The 21,874-nt window shown below is 39.0% G+C and overlaps 1 long non-coding RNA gene across 1 annotated transcript; it reads right to left on the reverse strand.

Annotated features, from left to right (window-relative positions):
* Positions 1-1,520: 1,520 nt before the first annotated feature.
* On the reverse strand, positions 1,521-4,310 carry LOC133615404 (uncharacterized). Its single transcript, XR_009816710.2, has 3 exons — positions 3,369-4,310; positions 1,923-2,383; positions 1,521-1,667 (listed from the first exon to the last, which is right to left on the reverse strand). It is a non-coding gene; the product is annotated as an uncharacterized lncRNA (long non-coding RNA).
* Between the last annotated feature and the right edge of the window lie 17,564 nt (positions 4,311-21,874).

Consider the following 21,874-nt stretch of genomic DNA (forward strand, 5'->3'; position numbering starts at 1 on the left):
TCATGGTCCCTGACCTGAGAGTCTCACATTGTCCACATGATGGTGACAATTTGTCAAAAGTCAGACCTCTAGGTATTTAAATTTCATATTTAAACACCCAGCACGGCCAGGTTGCTTTATATACTCGTCTCGTTGTCTCGCAGGCCAAATTGAAGATGCTGCTTTAAAAACTTGACTAATTCAACTAGTTATGATTGCATTTTACTTATTTTTTTTTCTCGACTTTTGTCTTGCCACTATTCCTCCTCCTTTGAAGTAGCTGTCTCGAGCAGAGTGACGACCGAGAGCCGAGTGGCTCCGGCAGTGCAGAGGACGACTATCCCCCCATGAGAATGACTCGACTTGACCCGCCACCTCACCGACCCACTCCCCGTGCCTTGATGGAGGAGTCCCGGAGCAGCGACGGCTTCAGTAGGCGCTCAGGTACGCGCGTGTTGCCTTAGGAGGAGGGGTCATTATTTTGAGATACGATAGTACCTCAACTTCCATGTATTTTGAGATATAATAGTACCTCAACTTCAATGTGTTTTGAGATACAGTAGTACTTCAACTTCCATGTATTTTGAGATACAATAGTACCGCAACTTCCATGTGCTTTGAGATACAGTAGTACCTAAACTTCAATGTATTTTGAGAAACAATATTACCTCAACATCCATGTGTACTGAGATACAGTAGTATCTCAACTTCCATGTATTTTGAGATACAATAGTACTTCAACTTCCATGTGATTTGAGATACAATTGTACCCAGTGCCGGCCCAAGCCTCCATGGGGCCCTAAGCAAAATTTGATTTTGGGGCCCTCTATTTCTGCCAATAATATTGATTGTTGATCATTCACACACCTACTATAAACTCATTGCGGCTCTGGCAGTGTTATTTACATTATCCTATTGTCAGCCTGGCATGTCTTTACAAATGACATGTCATTTATAAAGATATGGGGGTGGCCCAGTTAAGAACATAAATAATACCAATGAATGAACGAATGATGTCCAGAGTGCCACATATAGTTCCTAATCTTAAAATGTAGAAAACACTCAGCTACAAGAGTGGCCTGGGGTTGAACAGTCCAAGTGATAAAGCTTTGTATTTACAGTAAAAGTGTCATCTTGTCTCATCAGTCTTGTACATATTAGTCTTTAATTACTAGTTTATATTTTTAGTTAATTGTTCATATTTAATGTTTACTTTGTACAAAGAGAGCGCAGTCTACTTCAGTCAGCATCAATAGTTTTCCCCTTTGAAAGACGCAAGGCAAATTCCTTCCATTTCACCATGTTGCTACAATGATCTTCACTGTTTTCATGCTGTTTCAGCAGTGCACCTATGTTGACCCAATCCCGCTGTCCCTCGGCTGCCAGTTTTAAGGACTTTTTGGAAAATAATTTGCAGCAAAAGAAATAGACTGCATCTTTACTTCTTGAATAAGTCAGCCAGCTACGCTTGACTTTTCCCCCATTGACTAGCTGTCTGTAGGTATAATGATAATGAAAACTTCGGCCATCATGCTGTTTGGGGAATGAAAAGTTCTCCTTAATAGACAGTGGTCCTCTGATCACCTGCTCAGTCCTGTCTGAATCTGAGAGGAAAGAAGGCCACTCAGCTGGGTCAACTGGCGGAGCTGATGATGGTCCATGGTGTGAAGGAGACGTGGTGGAAGTTGCTGAGGAAGTGACCAAAGAAAGACAATGACTAAAAAAGAAGGACCTATTAGGTCATTAAATTGCACTGTTGGACATAATTATTAATGTCAGAATGTTCTGCAGTACAATGAGCAATTATAAAGGTTTTTTTGCAGTTAACTTACTAGATAAATCAGCTGTGGTTTCAGACATGGAGGGGACAGTGGGCACAGAGGATAGAGGTGTGTGAGAGAGCACTGTAGAGGATGGAGATGGACCTAAGATGAAATACATACCAGTGTTTCCCACAGGACAGGCATCTATTTGTGGTGGTGTGGTTGGGGGGTGGGGGGTGGCGGCGGCAGCGGCGATGACCAAGAAGAACGTGGAGTTGGAATATAATTACAACATTTTATGTACATATTTATATACAGATTTGAACAATTAGTGATTCACTGAAATGTATTTATTAATTGTGGTTCTTACAAAAAATATATCTTATAAAAGCTCAAATGTCTCTTAAAGCTCTGCCCCTTTAATTAGTGAATACTAAATAATTTAACTTTAGCCTACTACTACAACCATATTATTTACCAGCAACATGAAGTGAAACAGAGGCAGAGGTGTCCTGCCACAGTCAGTCAACCTCCTCCTCCTCCTCCTGCTGAACAGGTCGCACCTGTGGTCCGGACTGTAGGCTTACCTCCTCTCCAAGTCGAGCCCTTTTCGGCCGTTGAAAATATTTTTCTATACTCATCTGTGTGAAGGAGTGAACATCCAACATTAGAATTTATTACTAACGAGCAGAACCGCTCTATGTACAGTGCCGTCTAACCTTAAGCGGCAGCAGCTCAACACATGCAGGGTTCAACGTTAAGGTTTTTTTCTACTTGCCCGACTTCTCAAATCTACTTGCCCCAATATTTTTACTTGTCCTGCCTAGGTTTTTTTCTGGCTGTGTAGTGCTCATGGCTTATATCTTACTAAAATCCTTCCTGTTGACTATTTACAACACTACACAGTATTTATTATTATTATTATTATTATCTATAATTACATTTAAATGGCATTGCATACATGTAAAATTAAATGCTATTTCACATTATTTGACCAGTAGCAGTTACACTCATCTGAACAGGTCATCCACCTGTTTAAAGCCCGATCACAGTTGAAATCTTGAAATGAACGGCCTTTAATGGCCAAAACATTAACCTGGACAACATTTTAACAGCTGGTTGGCTCAGATTTTATTATTTTCATTGCATTCACATGCTGCAGTGGACAGTGGACAATTTAGCTTCAGTCCATGTGTGTTTATCAGGGGCGCCGCTAGGGATTTTGGGCCCCATGAAAATAATCTTTACAGGGCCCCCAACACAGCGGCAACATTTTTTGATGCTATTTTACATACAATTATGCATTTTAATGGTATTTTTGACTATCATTACCATATTTTTAAAAGAAGAACAGCATCACAGTTGACATGTACAGCAGGGGAAGAACTGAGCACTCTGAATGCAATGGAATTCATTTTGAGTCATTTATTTGCTGCACCACTAATTCTTAAATTGGAAATAAACTCTTATTGAATAAGAACAGCTTGATAAATGTTTGACTGGATTGATTATTTAACTAATATAGCAGTAAAATGTAAAAATCCAGAGTTTTCTTGAGCTAGCTTATTACCACAGACAGGGACAAAGTTAATATGCATAACTTTCCACCACAACTAACAAACCCACCTTTTTTTTTTGGAAATATCGGGTGACATATTGTCGACCCTTCAACTCCTTCTCCTCTCTTATTTTCTTTTCCTTTCTTTTTTGGCTGCCTGATTTTTGAGGCATACTGCTGTCTCCTCTGCTTAGCCGCTGTCTGTGACAAATCGCTGGTGCGCTACCTGCAGCTGATCCAGTCGGACTGAACCATTTTACGTAAATAGAGGGGGGGAGGGAGGGCCCTGCAGGGGTTGATGCTTCCAAAACAAATAAAGGTATTGTTACCAGGACATGGAAAATAAAACATATGTGATTATATGTTAGTTAATAACTTAGTATCATTATTTTTCTGTATTATAATTTCATCATCATTAGGGCCCCCCTCCATCATGGGCCCCTAGAATCCGTCTCCTTTACCCCCCCTTTTCGGCGCCCCTGCTGCCACCGTCAGTAAAACGCTCGGTGAAATCGCGGATTAACGTTAAATATATGACGAGCCGCGAGCGATGCAGCTATAACCTATATATTTATAACCTATATTACCCTCGTATTTTGATCCCGTCCGTCCCTCTTCTTCTTCTTCTTCTTCTTCCTCTTCTTCTTCTTCTGGCCCACCAGGTGAATTAAGTGCTATTGGCGGAGTTACAATGCTACCGCCACCTACTGCACCGGAGTTGTAACTACAAGCAACATTCACAGACAGTCCCATTGCTTTTATGAGCGGTCGAGCGAGTCAAAAGCTGAAAAATCCATTTGTGGCGGACGTAATTCTTTCGTGGCGGGCCGCCACAAATAAATGAATGTGTGGGAAACACTGCATACATACATATAGGCACACATATTAATGAGATACTTTGACTATATTAATTTCCCTTCAGGTGTAATGTTTATACTAAGAAATGAAATGTATACTGTATGGTGACAGTCTTTTCCTCACCTGATTCATCACTCACAGTTGAGCCTGAGGATGTGGACTGGCTCTGGGCTGATTCTGTGCCTCCAAAGTATTTTAACAATGCTCCTGGGGAAGTTTCACATAACTTATGAGTTGATGTAAAAAATAATGTTTATTTTACTCAAACAAATTACCGTGCTCTGCTGCAAACAATTTGTGCAAACAACATATCTCACTAGTAACCTGATGCTAAAAACATATTGCTAGCTAGCTAACGTCACCTAGCTAAAGCTAATTACAGCTACAAATCTCTTTGATAAACTTTTTATTACCAAGTCATGCAAACATACCTTTATCATGGCATTTTTTCTCCTCTTCCACTTTCTTCTTCTTCCTTTTTTCTGCACCTGAAGGATATGTCCTTTTTTGTGACATTGTTTTGCCTCTATCTGCGCTTTTGATACCCAGTGCGCACTGGCATTGCACGGCAGGCGGCAAACGTCACAGGTGCAGCAGAGGCAGCTTTACATTTAAAGAGAGGCAGGAAGAATCACTGGGCCTAGATCAGCAGCAGCACTCTGTTGACCTAAAATTGTGTTTTTGTACAATAATATATCTTTGATCATTTAGAAATCATCAGTCAGACTCGTACATGCAAAAAATAAAAAATAAGAATTTTTTGTTAATTGCTTTTGGGGGCCCCCTGGTGGCCGTGGGGCCCTAAGCAAGCGCTTAGTACGCTTATGCCTTGGGCCGGCTCTGATTTTACCTCAAATTCCATGTATTGTGAGAAACAATAGTACCTCAACTTCCATGTATTTTGAGATACAATAGTACCGCAACTTCCATGTGCTTTGAGATACAGTAGTACCTCAACTTCAATGTATTTTGAGGTACAATAGTACCTCAACTTCCATATGCTTTGAGATACAGTAGTACCTACACTTCAATTTATTTTGAGGTACAATAGTACCTCTCTTCTCTGAGCTGCCACCTTACCGTGGTAGAGGAGTTTGCGTGTCCCAATGATCCTAGGAGCTATGTTGTCCGGGGGCTTTATGCCCCCTGGTAGGGTCTCCCAAGAAAAACTGGTCCTAGGTGAGGGATCAGACAAAGAGCAGCTCGAAGACCTCCATGAAGAATAAAAATAAAGGACCCAGATTTCCATTGCCCGGACGCGGGTCACCGGGGCCCCCCTCCGGAGCCAGGCCCGGAGGCGGGGCACGATGGCGAGCGCCTGGTGGCCGGGCCTGTCCCCATGGGGCCCGGCCGGGCACAACCCGAAGAGGCAACGTAGGTCCCCCCTCCAATGGGCTCAACACCCATAGCAGGGGCCATAGAGGTCGGGTGCAGTGTGAGCTGGGCGGCAGCCGAAGGCAGGGCACTTGGCGGTCCGATCCTCGGCTACAGAAGCTAGCTCTTGGGACGTGGAACGTCACCTCGCTGGGGGGGAAGGAGCCTGAGCTAGTGCGCGAGGTTGAGAAGTTCCGGCTAGATATAGTCGGACTCACTTCGACGCACAGCAAGGGCTCTGGAACCAGTTCTCTCGAGAGGGGCTGGACTCTCTTCCACTCTGGCGTTGCCGGCAATGAGAGGCGACGGGCTGGGGTGGCAATTCTTGTTGCCCCCCGGCTCAGAGCCTGCACGTTGGAGTTCAACCCGGTGGACGAGAGGGTAGCCTCCCTCCGCCTTCGGGTGGGGGGACGGGTCCTGACTGTGGTTTGCGCTTACGCGCCAAACGGCAGCTCAGAGTACCCACCCTTTTTGGATTCGCTCGAGGGAGTACTTGAGAGTGCTCCCCCGGGTGATTCCCTCGTTCTACTGGGGAACTTCAATGCTCATGTTGGCAGCGACAGTGAAAGCTGGAGAGGCGTGATTGGGAAGAATGGCCGCCCGGATCTGAACCCGAGTGGTGTTTTGTTATTGGACTTTTGTGCCCGTCACAGATTGTCCATAATGAACACCATGTTCAAACATAAGGGTGTCCATATGTGCACTTGGAACCAGGACACCCTAGGCCGCAGTTCCATGATCGACTTTGTAGTTATGTCATCGGATTTGCGGCCTCATGTTTTGGACACTCGGGTGAAGAGAGGGGCGGAGCTTTTAACCGGTCACCACCTGGTGGTGAGTTGGCTGCGATGGTGGGGGAGGATGCCGGACAGACCTGGCAGGCCCAAACGCATTGTGAGGGTTTGCTGGGAACGTCTGGCAGAGTCTCCTGTCAGAGAGAGTTTCAATTCCCACCTCCGGAAGAACTTTGAACATGTCACGAGGGAGGTGCTGTACATTGAGTCCGAATGGACCATGTTCCGCGCCTCTATTGTCGAGGCAGCTGATTGGAGCTGTGGCCACAAGGTAGTTGGTGCCTGTCGTGGCGGTAATCCTAGAACCCGTTGGTGGACACCGCCGGTGAGGGATGCCGTCAAGCTGAAGAAGGAGTCCTATCGGGTTCTTTTGGCTCATAGGACTCCTGAGGCAGCGGACAGGTACCGACAGGCCAAGCGGTGTGCGGCTTCGGCGGTTGCGGAGGCAAAAACTCGGACATGGGAGGAGTTCGGGGAAGCCATGGAAAATGACTTCCGGATGGCTTCGAAGCGATTCTGGACCACCATCCTCCGCCTCAGGAAGGGGAAGCAGTGCACTATCAACACCGTGTATGGTGAGGATGGTGTTCTGCTGACCTCGACTGCGGATGTTGTGGATCGGTGGAGGGAATACTTCGAAGACCTCCTCAATCCCACCAACACGTCTTCCTATGAGGAAGCAGTGCCTGGGGAATCTGTGGTGGGCTCTTCTATTTCTGGGGCTGAGGTTGCTAAGGTAGTTAAAAAGCTCCTCGGTGGCAAGGCCCCGGGAGTGGATGAGATCCGCCTGGAGTTCCTTAAGGCTCTGGATGCTGTGGGGCTGTCTTGGTTGACAAGACTCTGCAGCATCGCGTGGACATCGGGGGCGGTACCTCTGGATTGGCAGACCGGGGTGGTGGTTCCTCTCTTTAAGAAGGGGAACCGGAGGGTGTGTTCTAACTATCGTGGGATCACACTCCTCAGCCTTCCCGGTAAGGTCTATTCAGGTGTACTGGAGAGGAGGCTACGCCGGATAGTCGAACCTCGGATTCAGGAGGAACAGTGTGGTTTTCGTCCTGGTTGTGGAACTGTGGACCAGCTCTATACTCTCGGCAGGGTCCTTGAGGGTGCATGGGAGTTTGCCCAACCAGTCTACATGTGCTTGTGGACTTGGAGAAGGCATTCGACCGTGTCCCTCGGGAAGTCCTGTGGGGAGTGCTTAGAAAGTGTGGGGTATCGGACTGTCTGATTTTGGCGGTCCGCTCCCTGTATGATCAGTGTCAGAGCTTGGTCCGCATTGCCGGCAGTAAGTCGGACACGTTTCCAGTGAGGGTTGGACTCCGCCAAGGCTGCCCTTTGTCACCGATTCTGTTCATAACTTTTATGGACAGAATTCCTAGGCGCAGTCAAGGCGTTGAGGGGGTCCGGTTTGGTGGCTGCAGGATTAGGTCTCTGCTTTTTGCATATGATGTGGTCCTGATGGCTTCATCTGGCCAGGATCTTCAGCTCTCGCTGGATTGGTTCGCAGCCGAGTGTGAAGCGACTGGGATGAGAATCAGCACCTCCAAGTCCGAGTCCATGGTTCTCGCCCGGAAAAGGGTGGAGTGCCATCTCCGGGTTGGGGAGGAGACCCTGCCCCAAGTGGAGGAGTTCAAGTACCTCGGAGTCTTGTTCACGAGTGAAGGAAGAGTGGATCGTGAGATCGACAAGCGGATCGGTGCGGCATCTTCAGTAATGCGGACGCTGTATCGATCCGTTGTGGTGAAGAAGGAGCTGAGCCGGAAGGCAAAGCTCTCAATTTACCGGTCGATCTACGTTCCCATCCTCACCTATGGTCATGAGCTTTGGGTTACGACCGAATGGACAAGATCACGGGTACAAGCGGCCGAAATGAGTTTCCTCCGCCGGGTGGCGGGGCTCTCCCTTAGAGATAGGGTGAGAAGCTCTGCCATCCGCGGGGAGCTCAAAGTAAAGCCGCTGCTCCTCCACATCGAGAGGAGCCAGATAAGGTGGTTAGGGCATCTGGTCAGGATGCCACCCGATCCCCTCCCTCGGGAGGTGTTTAGGACACGTCCGACCGGTAGGAGGCCACGGGGAAGACCCAGGACACGTTGGGAAGACTATGTCTCCCGGCTGGCCTGGAAACGCCTCGGGATCCCCCGGGAAGAGCTGGACGAAGTGGCTGGGGAGAGGGAAGTCTGGGCTTCGCTGCTGAGGCTGCTGCCCCCGCGACCCGACCTCGGATAAGCGGAAGAAGATGGATGGATGGAAGGATGGATGGACAATAGTACCTACACTTCCATGTATTTTGAGAAACAATATTACCTCAACATCCATATTGAGATACAGTAGTATCTCAACTTCCATGTATTTTGAGATACAATAGTACCTCAACTTCTATGTGATTTGAGATACAATTGTACCTCAAATTCCATGTATCGTGAGAAACATAGTACCTCAACTTCCATGTATTTTGAGATACAATAGTACCTGAACTTCCATGTATTTTGAGATACAGTGGTACCTCAACTTCCATGTATTTTGAGATACAGTAGTACCTCAACTTCCATGTATTTTAAGATACAATAGTACCTTAACTTCCACGGGTTTTGAGATACAGTTGTACCTCAAGTTCCATGCATTTTTAGATACAATAGTACCTCAATTTCCATGCATTTTGAGTTACAATAATACCTGCATTTTGAGATACAGTAGTACCTCAACTTCCATGTATTTTGAGATACAGTAGCACCTCATCTTCCATGTGTTATGAGATACAATAGTACCTCAACTTCCATGTGTTATGAGATACAATAGTACCTCAACTTCTGTGTATTTTGAGATACAATAGTACCTTAACTGCCATGTATTTTAAGATACAATAGTACCTTAAGTTCCACGGGCTTTGAGATACAGTTGTACCTCAAATTCGATGTATTTTGAGGAACAATAGTACCTCAACTTCCATGTATTTTGAGATACAATAGTGCCTCAACATACATCTATTTTGAGATACAATAGTACTTCGACTTCCATGTATTTTGAGATAGAATAGTGCTTCAACATACATCTATTTTGAGATACAATAATACCTCAACTTCCATGTATTTTGTGCTACAGTAGTACCTCAACAACCACGTATTCTGAGATACAGTAGTATCTCAACTTCCATGTATTTTGAGATACAGTAGTACCTCAATTTACATGTATTTTGAGATAAAATCGTACCTCAACGTACATGTGTTGTTTTGAGATACAATTTTACCTCAACTTCCATGTGTTTTGAAATACAATTTTACCTCAACTTCCATGTGTTTTGAGATACAATTTTACCTCAACTTCCATGTGTTTTGACATACAATAGGACGTCAACTTCCATGTATTTTGAGATACAGTAGTACCTCAACTTCCATGTATTTTGAGATACAGTAGTACCTCAACTTCCATGTGTTATGAGATACAATAGTACCTCAAATTCCATGTATTTTGAGGAACAATAGTACCTCAACTTCCATGTATTTTGAGGAACAATAGTACCTCAACTTCCATGTATTTTGAGATACAATAGTGCCTCAACATACATCTATTTTGAGATAGAATAGTGCCTCAACATACATCTATTTTGAGATACAATAATACCTCAACTTCCATGTATTGTGTGCTACAGTAGTACCTCAACAACCACTTATTCTGAGATACAGTAGTATCTCAACTTCCATGTATTTTGAGATACAGTAGTATCTCAATTTACATGTATTTTGAGATAAAATCGTACCTCAACGTACATGTGTTGTTTTGAGATACAATTTTACCTCAACTTCCATGTGTTTTGAGATACAATTTTACCTCAACTTCCATGTGTTTTGAGATACAATTTTACCTCAACTTCCATGTGTTTTGACGTACAATAGGACGTCAACTTCCATGTATTTTGAGATACAGTAGTACCTTAACTTCCATGTATTTTGAGATACAGTAGTACCTCAACTTCCATGTGTTATGAGATACAATAGTACCTCAACTTCTATGTGTTATGAGGTACAATAGTACCTCAACTTCCATGTGTTATGGCATACAATAGTACCTTAACTTCCATGTGTTATGGCATACAATAGTACCTTAACTTCCACTGGTTTTGAGATACAGTTGTACCTCAAATTCCATGTATTTTGAGATACAATAGTACCTCAACTTCCATGTATTTTGAGATACAGTAGTACCTCAACTTCCATGTGTACAGTAGTACCTCAACTTCCATGTGTTATGAGATACAATAGTACCTCAACTTCCATGTGTTATGAGATACAATTGTACCTCAAATTCCATGTGTTATGAGATACAATTGTACCTCAACTTCCATGTGTTATGACATACATTAGTACCTCAACTTCCATGTATTTTAAGATATAATAGTACCTTAACTTCCACAGGTTTTGAGATACAATTGTACCTCAAGTTCCATGTATTTTGAGATACAATAGTACCTCAATTTCCATGCATTTTGAGTTACAATAATACCTCTATTTCCATGCATTTTGAGATACAATAGTACCTCAACTTCCATGTGTTATGAAATACAATAGTACCTGAAATTCCATGTATTTTGAGATACAGCAGTACCTCAACTTCAATGTATTTTGAGATACAATAGTACCTCAACTTCCATGTGTTTTGAGATACAATAGTACCTCAACATCCATGTATTTTGAGATACAATTGTACCTCAACTTCAATGAGTTTTGAAATACAGCAGTACCTCAACTTCAATGTATTTTGAGATACAGCAGTACCTCAACTTCAATGTATTTTGAGATTCAATAGTACCTCAACTTCCATGTGTTTTGAGATACAATTGTACCTCAACGTCCATGTATTTTGAGATACAGTACTACAGTAGTACCTCAACTACCATGTATTTTGAGATACATTAGTCCCTCAACTTACATGTGTTGTTTTGAGATAAAATCGTACCTCAACTTACATGTATTTTGTGATACAGTAGTACCTCAACTACCATGTATTTTGACATACAGTAGTACCTCAACTTCCATGTATTTTGAGATACAGTAGTACCTCAATTTACATATATTTTGAGATAAAATTGTACCTCAACTTACATGTGTTGTTTTGAGATACAATTTTACCTCAACTTCAATGTATTTTGAGATACAGCAGTACCTCAACTTCAATGTATTTTGAGATTCAATAGTACCTCAACTTCCATGTGTTTTGAGATACAATTGTACCTCAACGTCCATGTATTTTGAGATACAGTACTACAGTAGTACCTCAACTACCATGTATTTTGAGATACATTAGTCCCTCAACTTACATGTGTTGTTTTGAGATAAAATCGTACCTCAACTTACATGTATTTTGTGATACAGTAGTACCTCAACTACCATGTATTTTGACATACAGTAGTACCTCAACTTCCATGTATTTTGAGATACAGTAGTACCTCAATTTACATATATTTTGAGATAAAATTGTACCTCAACTTACATGTGTTGTTTTGAGATACAATTTTACCTCAACTTCAATGTATTTTGAGATACAGTAGTACCTCAACTTCCATGTATTTTGAGATAAAATTGTACCTCAACTTACATGTGTTATTTTGAGATACAATTTTACCTCAACTTTCATGTGTTTTGAGATACAATAGGACGTCAACTTCCATGTATTGTGAGATACAATAGTACCTCAACTTCCATGCATTTTGAGTTACAATAATACCTCAACTTCCATGTGTTTTGAGATACAATAGTGCCTCAACTTCCATGTGTTTTGAGATACAATAGTACCTCAACTTCAATGTATTTTGAGATACAATAGTACCTCAACTTCCATGTGTTTTGAGATACAATTGTACCTCAACGTCCATGTATTTTGAGATACAGTAGTACCTCAACTTCCATGTATTTTGAGACACAATAGTACCTCAACTTCCATGTGTTTTGAGATAAAATAGTACCTCAAATTCCATGTATTTTGAGATACAATAGTACCTCAACTTCCATGTATTGTGAGATACAATAGTACCTCAACTACCATGTATTTTGAGATACATTAGTCCCTCAACTTACATGTGTTGTTTTGAGATACAATTTTACCTCAACTTCCATGTGTTTTGAGATACAATAGGACGTCAACTTCCTTGTATTTTGAGATACAGTAGTCCCTCAACTTCCATGTATTTTGAGATACAATAGTACCTCAACTTCCATGTGATTTGAGATACAATTGTACCTCAAATTCCATGTATCGTGAGAAACATAGTACCTCAACTTCCATGTATTTTGAGATACAATAGTACCTGAACTTCCATGTATTTTGAGATACAGTGGTACCTCAACTTCCATGTATTTTGAGATACAGTAGTACCTCAACTTCCATGTATTTTAAGATACAATAGTACCTTAACTTCCACAGGTTTTGAGATACAGTTGTACCTCAAGTTCCATGTGTTATGAAATACAATAGTACCTGAAATTCCATGTATTTTGAGATACATTAGTACCTCAACTTCCATGTTTTTTGAGATACAATAATACCTCAACTTCCATGTGTTTTGAGATACAATAGTGCCTCAACTTCTGTGTGTTTTGAGATACAATAGTACCTCAACTTCAATGTATTTTGAGATACAGTAGTACCGCAACTTCCATGTATTTTAAGATACAATAGTACCTTAACTTCCACAGGTTTTGAGATACAGTTGTACCTCAAGTTCCATGTGTTATGAAATACAATAGTACCTGAAATTCCATGTATTTTGAGATACATTAGTACCTCAACTTCCATGTTTTTTGAGATACAATAATACCTCAACTTCCATGTGTTTTGAGATACAATAGTGCCTCAACTTCTGTGTGTTTTGAGATACAATAGTACCTCAACTTCAATGTATTTTGAGATACAATAGTACCTCAACTTCCATGTATTTTGAGATACAATAGTGCCTCAACGTACATCTATTTTGAGATACAATAGTACCTCAACTTCCATGTATTTTGTGATACAGTAGTACCTCAACTACCATGTATTTTGAGATACAGTAGTACCTCAACTTCTGTGTATTTTGAGATACAATAGTACCTTAACTGCCATGTATTTTAAGATACAATAGTACCTTAAGTTCCACGGGCTTTGAGATACAGTTGTACCTCAAAATCCATGTATTTTGAGGAACAATAGTACCTCAACTTCCATGTATTTTGAGATACAATAGTGCCTCAACATACATCTATTTTGAGATACAATAGTACCTCGACTTCCATGTATTTTGAGATAAAATAGTGCCTCAACATACATCTATTTTGAGATACAATAATACCTCAACTTCCATGTATTTTGTGCTACAGTAGTACCTCAACAACCACGTATTCTGAGATACAGTAGTATATCAACTTCCATGTATTTTGAGATACAGTAGTACCTCAATTTACATGTATTTTGAGATAAAATCGTACCTCAACGTACATGTGTTGTTTTGAGATACAATTTTACCTCAACTTCCATGTGTTTTGAGATACAATTTTACCTCAACTTCCATGTGTTTTGAGATACAATTTTACCTCAACTTCCATGTGTTTTGACATACAATAGGACGTCAACTTCCATGTATTTTGAGATACAGTAGTACCTCAACGTCCATGTATTTTGAGATACAGTAGTACCTCAACTTCCATGTGTTATGAGATACAATAGTACCTCAAATTCCATGTATTTTGAGGAACAATAGTACCTCAACTTCCATGTATTTTGAGGAACAATAGTACCTCAACTTCCATGTATTTTGAGATACAATAGTGCCTCAACATACATCTATTTTGAGATAGAATAGTGCCTCAACATACATCTATTTTGAGATACAATAATACCTCAACTTCCATGTATTGTGTGCTACAGTAGTACCTCAACAACCACGTATTCTGAGATACAGTAGTATCTCAACTTCCATGTATTTTGAGATACAGTAGTATCTCAATTTACATGTATTTTGAGATAAAATCGTACCTCAACGTACATGTGTTGTTTTGAGATACAATTTTACCTCAACTTCCATGTGTTTTGAGATACAATTTTACCTCAACTTCCATGTGTTTTGAGATACAATTTTACCTCAACTTCCATGTGTTTTGACGTACAATAGGACGTCAACTTCCATGTATTTTGAGATACAGTAGTACCTTAACTTCCATGTATTTTGAGATACAGTAGTACCTCAACTTCCATGTGTTATGAGATACAATAGTACCTCAACTTCTATGTGTTATGAGGTACAATAGTACCTCAACTTCCATGTGTTATGGCATACAATAGTACCTTAACTTCCATGTGTTATGGCATACAATAGTACCTTAACTTCCACTGGTTTTGAGATACAGTTGTACCTCAAATTCCATGTATTTTGAGATACAATAGTACCTCAACTTCCATGTATTTTGAGATACAGTAGTACCTCAACTTCCATGTGTACAGTAGTACCTCAACTTCCATGTGTTATGAGATACAATAGTACCTCAACTTCCATGTGTTATGAGATACAATTGTACCTCAAATTCCATGTGTTATGAGATACAATTGTACCTCAACTTCCATGTGTTATGAGATACATTAGTACCTCAACTTCCATGTATTTTAAGATATAATAGTACCTTAACTTCCACAGGTTTTGAGATACAATTGTACCTCAAGTTCCATGTATTTTGAGATACAATAGTACCTCAATTTCCATGCATTTTGAGTTACAATAATACCTCTATTTCCATGCATTTTGAGATACAATAGTACCTCAACTTCCATGTATTTTGTGATACAGTAGTACCTCAACTTCCATGTATTTTGAGATACAGTAGTACCTCAATTTACATGTATTTTGAGATACAGTAGTACCTCAATTTACATGTATTTTGAGATAAAATTGTACCTCAACTTACATGTGTTGTTTTGAGATACAATTTTACCTCAACTTTCATGTATTTTGAGATACAATAGGACGTCAACTTCCATGTATTGTGAGATACAATAGTACCTCAATTTCCATGCATTTTGAGTTACAATAATACCTCAACAACCAGGTATTTTGAGATACAGTAGTACCTCAACTTCCATGTATTTTGAGATACATTAGTACCTCAACTTCCATGTGTTTTGAGATACAATAGTGCCTCAACTTCCATGTGTTTTGAGATACAATAGTACCTCAACTTCAATGTATTTTGAGATACAATAGTACCTCAACTTCCATGTGTTTTGAGATACAATTGTACCTCAACATCCATGTGTTTTGAGATACAATTGTACCTCAACATCCATGTATTTTGAGATACAGTAGTACCTCAACTTCCATGTATTTTGAGACACAATAGTACCTCAACTTCCATGTGTTTTGATATAAAATAGTACCTCAAATTCCATGTATTTTGAGATACAATAGTACCTCAACTTCCATGTATTGTGAGATACAATAGTACCTCAACTTCCATGTATTTTGAGATACAATAGTGCCTCAACGTACATCTATTTTGAGATACAATAGTACCTCAACTTCCATGTATTTTGTGATACAGTAGTACCTCAACTACCATGTATTTTGAGATACAGTAGTACCTCAACTTCTGTGTATTTTGAGATACAATAGTACCTTAACTGCCATGTATTTTAAGATACAATAGTACCTTAAGTTCCACGGGCTTTGAGATACAGTTGTACCTCAAAATCCATGTATTTTGAGGAACAATAGTACCTCAACTTCCATGTATTTTGAGATACAATAGTGCCTCAACATACATCTATTTTGAGATACAATAGTACCTCGACTTCCATGTATTTTGAGATAAAATAGTGCCTCAACATACATCTATTTTGAGATACAATAATACCTCAACTTCCATGTATTTTGTGCTACAGTAGTACCTCAACAACCACGTATTCTGAGATACAGTAGTATCTCAACTTCCATGTATTTTGAGATACAGTAGTACCTCAATGTACATGTATTTTGAGATAAAATCGTACCTCAACGTACATGTGTTGTTTTGAGATACAATTTTACCTCAACTTCCATGTGTTTTGAGATACAATTTTACCTCAACTTCCATGTGTTTTGAGATACAATTTTACCTCAACTTCCATGTGTTTTGACATACAATAGGACGTCAACTTCCATGTATTTTGAGATACAGTAGTACCTCAACTTCCATGTATTTTGAGATACAGTAGTACCTCAACTTCCATGTGTTATGAGATACAATAGTACCTCAAATTCCATGTATTTTGAGGAACAATAGTACCTCAACTTCCATGTATTTTGAGGAACAATAGTACCTCAACTTCCATGTATTTTGAGATACAATAGTGCCTCAACATACATCTATTTTGAGATAGAATAGTGCCTCAACATACATCTATTTTGAGATACAATAATACCTCAACTTCCATGTATTGTGTGCTACAGTAGTACCTCAACAACCACGTATTCTGAGATACAGTAGTATCTCAACTTCCATGTATTTTGAGATACAGTAGTATCTCAATTTACATGTATTTTGAGATAAAATCGTACCTCAACGTACATGTGTTGTTTTGAGATACAATTTTACCTCAACTTCCATGTGTTTTGAGATACAATTTTACCTCAACTTCCATGTGTTTTGAGATACAATTTTACCTCAACTTCCATGTGTTTTGACGTACAATAGGACGTCAACTTCCATGTATTTTGAGATACAGTAGTACCTTAACTTCCATGTATTTTGAGATACAGTAGTACCTCAACTTCCATGTGTTATGAGATACAATAGTAACTCAACTTCTATGTGTTATGAGGTACAATAGTACCTCAACTTCCATGTGTTATGGCATACAATAGTACCTTAACTTCCATGTGTTATGGCATACAATAGTACCTTAACTTCCACTGGTTTTGAGATACAGTTGTACCTCAAATTCCATGTATTTTGAGATACAATAGTACCTCAACTTCCATGTATTTTGAGATACAGTAGTACCTCAACTTCCATGTGTACAGTAGTACCTCAACTTCCATGTGTTATGAGATACAATAGTACCTCAACTTCCATGTGTTATGAGATACAATTGTACCTCAAATTCCATGTGTTATGAGATACAATTGTACCTCAACTTCCATGTGTTATGAGATACATTAGTACCTCAACTTCCATGTATTTTAAGATATAATAGTACCTTAACTTCCACAGGTTTTGAGATACAATTGTACCTCAAGTTCCATGTATTTTGAGATACAATAGTACCTCAATTTCCATGCATTTTGAGTTACAATAATACCTCTATTTCCATGCATTTTGAGATACAATAGTACCTCAACTTCCATGTGTTATGAAATACAATAGTACCTGAAATTCCATGTATTTTGAGATACAGCAGTACCTCAACTTCAATGTATTTTGAGATACAATAGTACCTCAACTTCCATGTGTTTTGAGATACAATAGTACCTCAACATCCATGTATTTTGAGATACAATTGTACCTCAACTTCAATGAGTTTTGAAATACAGCAGTACCTCAACTTCAATGTATTTTGAGATACAGCAGTACCTCAACTTCAATGTATTTTGAGATTCAATAGTACCTCAACTTCCATGTGTTTTGAGATACAATTGTACCTCAACGTCCATGTATTTTGAGATACAGTACTACAGTAGTACCTCAACTACCATGTATTTTGAGATACATTAGTCCATCAACTTACATTTGTTGTTTTGAGACAAAATCGTACCTCAACTTACATGTATTTTGTGATACAGTAGTACCTCAACTACCATGTATTTTGACATACAGTAGTACCTCAACTTCCATGTATTTTGAGATACAGTAGTACCTCAATTTACATATATTTTGAGATAAAATTGTACCTCAACTTACATGTGTTGTTTTGAGATACAATTTTACCTCAACTTCAATGTAATTTGAGATACAGTAGTACCTCAACTTCCATGTATTTTGAGATACAGTAGTACCTCAATTTACATGTATTTTGAGATAAAATTGTACCTCAACTTACATGTGTTATTTTGAGATACAATTTTACCTCAACTTTCATGTGTTTTGAGATACAATAGGACGTCAACTTCCATGTATTGTGAGATACAATAGTACCTCAACTTCCATGCATTTTGAGTTACAATAATACCTCAACTTCCATGTGTTTTGAGATACAATAGTGCCTCAACTTCCATGTGTTTTGAGATACAATAGTACCTCAACTTCAATGTATTTTGAGATACAATAGTACCTCAACTTCCATGTGTTTTGAGATACAATTGTACCTCAACGTCCATGTATTTTGAGATACAGTAGTACCTCAACTTCCATGTATTTTGAGACACAATAGTACCTCAACTTCCATGTGTTTTGAGATAAAATAGTACCTCAAATTCCATGTATTTTGAGATACAATAGTACCTCAACTTCCATGTATTGTGAGATACAATAGTACCTCAACTACCATGTATTTTGAGATACATTAGTCCCTCAACTTACATGTGTTGTTTTGAGATACAATTTTACCTCAACTTCCATGTGTTTTGAGATACAATAGGACGTCAACTTCCTTGTATTTTGAGATACAGTAGTCCCTCAACTTCCATGTATTTTGAGATACAATAGTACCTCAACTTCCATGTGATTTGAGATACAATTGTACCTCAAATTCCATGTATCGTGAGAAACATAGTACCTCAACTTCCATGTATTTTGAGATACAATAGTACCTGAACTTCCATGTATTTTGAGATACAGTGGTACCTCAACTTCCATGTATTTTGAGATACAGTAGTACCTCAACTTCCATGTATTTTAAGATACAATAGTACCTTAACTTCCACAGGTTTTGAGATACAGTTGTACCTCAAGTTCCATGTGTTATGAAATACAATAGTACCTGAAATTCCATGTATTTTGAGATACATTAGTACCTCAACTTCCATGTTTTTTGAGATACAATAATACCTCAACTTCCATGTGTTTTGAGATACAATAGTGCCTCAACTTCCATGTGTTTTGAGATACAATAGTACCTCAACTTCAATGTATTTTGAGATACAATAGTACCTCAACTTCCATGTGTTTTGAGATGCAATTGTACCTCAACATCCATGTATTTTGAGATACAGTAGTACCTCAACTTCCATGTATTTTTAGACACAATAGTACCTCAACTTCCATGTGTTTTGAGATAAAATAGTACCTCAAATTCCATGTATTTTGAGATACAATAGTACCTCAACTTCCATGTATTGTGAGATACAATAGTACCTCAACTACCATGTATTTTGATATACATTAGTCCCTCAACTTACATGTGTTGTTTTGAGATAAAATCGTACCTCAACTTACATGTGTTGTTTTGAGATACAATTTTACCTCAACTTCCATGTGTTGTTTTGAGATACAATTTTACCTCAACTTTCATGTGTTTTGAGATACAATAGGACGTCAACTTCCATGTATTGTGAGATAGAATAGTACCTCAATTTCCATGCATTTTGAGTTACAATAATACCTCAACTTCCATGTGTTTTGAGGTACAATAGTGCCTCAACTTCCATGTGTTTTGAGATACAATAGTACCTCAACTTCAATGTATTTTGAGATACAATATTACCTCAACTTCCATGTGTTTTGAGATACGATTGTACCTCAACGTCCATGTATTTTGAGATACAGTAGTACCTCAACTTCCATGTATTTTGAGACACAATAGTACCTCAACTTCCATGTGTTTTGAGATCAAATAGTACCTCAAATTCCATGTATTTTGAGATACAATAGTACCTCAACTTCCATGTATTTTGAGATACAATAGTACCTCAACTACCATGTATTTTGAGATACATTAACCCCTCAACTTACATGTGTTGTTTTGAGATAAAATCGTACCTCAACTTACATGTGTTGTTTTGAGATACAATAGTACCTCAACTTCCATGTATTTTGTGATACAGTAGTACCTCAACTTCCATGTATTTTGAGATACAGTAGTACCTCAATTTACATGTATTTTGAGATACAGTAGTACCTCAATTTACATGTATTTTGAGATAAAATTGTACCTCAACTTACATGTGTTGTTTTGAGATACAATTTTACCTCAACTTTCATGTATTTTGAGATACAATAGGACGTCAACTTCCATGTATTGTGAGATACAATAGTACCTCAATTTCCATGCATTTTGAGTTACAATAATACCTCAACAACCAGGTATTTTGAGATACAGTAGTACCTCAACTTCCATGTATTTTGAGATACATTAGTACCTCAACTTCCATGTGTTTTGAGATACAATAGTGCCTCAACTTCCATGTGTTTTGAGATACAATTGTACCTCAACATCCATGTGTTTTGAGATACAATTGTACCTCAACATCCATGTATTTTGAGATACAGTAGTACCTCAACTTCCATGTATTTTGAGACACAATAGTACCTCAACTTCCATGTGTTTTGATATAAAATAGTACCTCAAATTCCATGTATTTTCAGATACAATAGTACCTCAACTTCCATGTATTGTGAGATACAATAGTACCTCAACTTCCATGTATTTTGAGATACAATAGTGCCTCAACGTACATCTATTTTGAGATACAATAGTACCTCAACTTCCATGTATTTTGTGAAACAGTAGTACCTCAACTACCATGTATTTTGAGATACAGTAGTACCTCAACTTCTGTGTATTTTGAGATACAATAGTACCTTAACTGCCATGTATTTTAAGATACAATAGTACCTTAAGTTCCACGGGCTTTGAGATACAGTTGTACCTCAAAATCCATGTATTTTGAGGAACAATAGTACCTCAACTTCCATGTATTTTGAGATACAATAGTGCCTCAACATACATCTATTTTGAGATACAATAGTACCTCGACTTCCATGTATTTTGAGATAAAATAGTGCCTCAACATACATCTATTTTGAGATACAATAATACCTCAACTTCCATGTATTTTGTGCTACAGTAGTACCTCAACAACCACGTATTCTGAGATACAGTAGTATCTCAACTTCCATGTATTTTGAGATACAGTAGTACCTCAATTTGCATGTATTTTGAGATAAAATCGTACCTCAACGTACATGTGTTGTTTTGAGATACAATTTTACCTCAACTTCCATGTGTTTTGAGATACAATTTTACCTCAACTTCCATGTGTTTTGAGATACAATTTTACCTCAACTTCCATGTGTTTTGACATACAATAGGACGTCAACTTCCATGTATTTTGAGATACAGTAGTACCTTAACTTCCATGTATTTTGAGATACAGTAGTACCTCAACTTCCATGTGTTATGAGATACAATAGTACCTCAACTTCTATGTGTTATGAGGTACAATAGTACCTCAACTTCCATGTGTTATGGCATACAATAGTACCTTAACTTCCATGTGTTATGGCATACAATAGTACCTTAACTTCCACTGGTTTTGAGATACAGTTGTACCTCAAATTCCATGTATTTTGAGATACAATAGTACCTCAACTTCCATGTATTTTGAGATACAGTAG

The sequence above is a fragment of the Nerophis lumbriciformis genome, linkage group LG22 (assembly GCF_033978685.3).
Source record: "Nerophis lumbriciformis linkage group LG22, RoL_Nlum_v2.1, whole genome shotgun sequence".
NCBI classification, from domain to species: domain Eukaryota; kingdom Metazoa; phylum Chordata; class Actinopteri; order Syngnathiformes; family Syngnathidae; genus Nerophis; species Nerophis lumbriciformis.